General features: G+C 50.0%; 1 long non-coding RNA gene across 2 annotated transcripts in view; it reads right to left on the bottom strand.

Moving 5' to 3' along the window:
• Positions 1–6: 6 nt before the first annotated feature.
• LOC116081441 overlaps positions 7–2,364 on the bottom strand; it is a 51,284-nt gene continuing 48,926 nt past the window's right edge. For both annotated transcript variants that reach the window (XR_004114891.1, XR_004114893.1), the window contains one exon: positions 7–1,084. This is a non-coding gene — a long non-coding RNA (uncharacterized LOC116081441). The remainder of the gene's footprint in view (positions 1,085–2,364) is intronic.

Below are 2,364 nucleotides of genomic sequence, written 5' to 3'. Positions count from 1 at the left end.
TTTTTTTATCACAGAGAGGAACAGGGGTGGCTTGTCTTGAAATGAGTGAGAGGTAATCTTCTCCCAAATGGAGTCACTGCCCTTGCCTTTGAAAGCCCCACATTTTGGAATCAATTCACATTCCTCCAAGTACTCTTGAGAGCTGTGACTGTCCTGTTTGTGTATTAACAGCTAATTAGATTATCTACGCCCATAGAGGGGATTTTGTATTAACCTGAATATCTGGTTTCAGAGGTGTCTCATAATCTGCTAGATGCGCTCACGGTCCTATCATGGTTGGGAACAAAAAGATGTCTGAAGACAATACAGGGTAGCTAGGCCTCCTACCGGAAGAGTGGTCAGGAGAATGACCTGCCTGTCACCTGTTCCTCCAGAGGGGGAGGGGCTCAGAAGCCCTCAGAGATCTTCAATCCTCAAGTCACTGCACAGAGGGAATTCCCACCCTAGTTCAGACCCATGAGACAGCAGGGTGCCAGCCTGCTGTTTACCAGGAGCTCTGACTCACCTCTGCCTGTCAGAGGGTGGATTTAGAATCTGAGTACAAGGGGAAAAAATCCACCTGAAGAGCAGGGAAGGCTTCAGGCCAGGCTGGTGAGGCCGAGGAAGCGTCGCAAGCCCCGATCCATCAGAAATTACTCACTTTTGCCTTGGAACTCTTGTCTAAACTTGGCCTGACAAAAGGCCCATGTCTCACCGCCAGAATGAGGCAATGTCCGACTGCAGAGGCTTAGCCATGAATCAGTCCTGAAAGGAAGAACAGACTTTACTCCAGAGGGAGCCTGGGATGCTTTGGTTTTTTTTCTGTTCCATCCGATGCTGGAGCACATGCTCACGCGTGAGATAAACTGTCTGACAGCTTAGTGAACTATATGTCAACCAGCACACAGGCCGTCTGGTTCTGAGGGATTCCAAGAGGCAAAGAGATGAGCCGGAGAAGACAGACAACAGCAGAAATGTTGGGCCCTGGCGCGGAGGCTAGGCTGGGAAGGTGCGCGCTCCTTCTGTTCCTTTGGCTGCGAGCTGATCAGTCAGCCCAAGGTCAGCCGATCCCCTCTTTCCGAGGCATTCCCACTGAGTCACAACACTGCAAAACAAAGATAAATGTTTGGCACAGGAGGCACGCTGAAAACTTTCCAGACCAATCCCCATATTTGTAAACAAAGCTAGAGCCCTGCTTTGTCCAAGGTCACACAGCAAGCCCATCCCAGAGTCAGGACCCGGAAGCCAAGCTTCTGATTCCCAGCATTCTTCGTTCTCCCTAAGCCTACTTAACCACCACCTGGCCTTGCTGTTGTCTGGCTGTACTTCTCCAGTGAGATTCTAGGGAACTCTAATCTCCCTCGATTGCCTAAGGTGTGTTGTTCTTTATGGTCCCAAAGTCCCTTAAGGCTCTTTAGGACTTTTCATTCTAAAGTGATGCTTCATTAATGGCTCCCAAGTCTAACTCATGAGACCTAAGACTATGACGCCAAGTTAACAGCTGCTTCCGTGGATTAGGATCAATAGTCAAGGAAATGCCAGGTGAGAAACCCGGGGGCAGGTGGCAGCGAGAGAGATTATATGTTCTACATATATGCAGGTGCCCATAGAGGCCACTGGATCCCCTGAAGTTGGAGTGACAGTCAGTCGTGAGTCACCTGAGGTGGGTGCTAAGAACCAAACCTGGGTCCTCTGTAAGAACAGTAAGTCCTCTTTAACACTGAGCACTGAGCACTCGGCACAGAGCAGGCTACTGAGGTAACGGCTAGAGCAGTTTAATAGGTGGCCACTGAGTTAAGACCTTTGGGTACCAGGAACAGGGCTCTAAGCTGTACCCCACCACAACCTGCCACTCCATCACCTGTCTGTCTAACAGACACCCACGGCTCCAGAGGCATCCTCATACCACTCCCCTGGGAATTAATGGGTCTTGGTAGAGCCCCTACTCTTTGAGAGTGAATGGTGCTAAGGTTACAACAAGAAGGAAAACAGTGATGGAATTCTGAAACTGCTCTGGGGTTCTGTTTAGCATAATGCTACAACGGAAACCCTGTGGATGCAAAGCCACCAGCTGCCTTCTTCTGTCATTCTGCCTTCCCGGACATGACCGACTGCACCCTTGAACCACAAGCCAGAATAAACTCTTCTTCAGCTTAGTTGCTTTAGCATTTTTGTCCACGGGAGCAGAGAAGGAACTAAGACAGCCAACAAGGAGCCAAGCTGAGATTACAGCCAAGTGTATGAGCAATGAGGACAGGCACAAGGCTTGGAGAGAGCAGATGGAGCGCAAAGAGAGGTGCCAGGCAGAGCGGAAGACTCAGGCTCCTCCCCCAACCTCTACCCAGTCACATCCAAGATACAGAACATCTAGAGGCAAGAATTTGA

The sequence above is a fragment of the Mastomys coucha genome, unplaced genomic scaffold, assembly GCF_008632895.1.
Source record: "Mastomys coucha isolate ucsf_1 unplaced genomic scaffold, UCSF_Mcou_1 pScaffold7, whole genome shotgun sequence".
NCBI classification, from domain to species: Eukaryota; Metazoa; Chordata; class Mammalia; order Rodentia; family Muridae; genus Mastomys; species Mastomys coucha.
The sequence above is the reverse complement of the archived record's forward strand: the minus strand, read 5'-3'. Positions and strand labels throughout refer to the sequence as shown.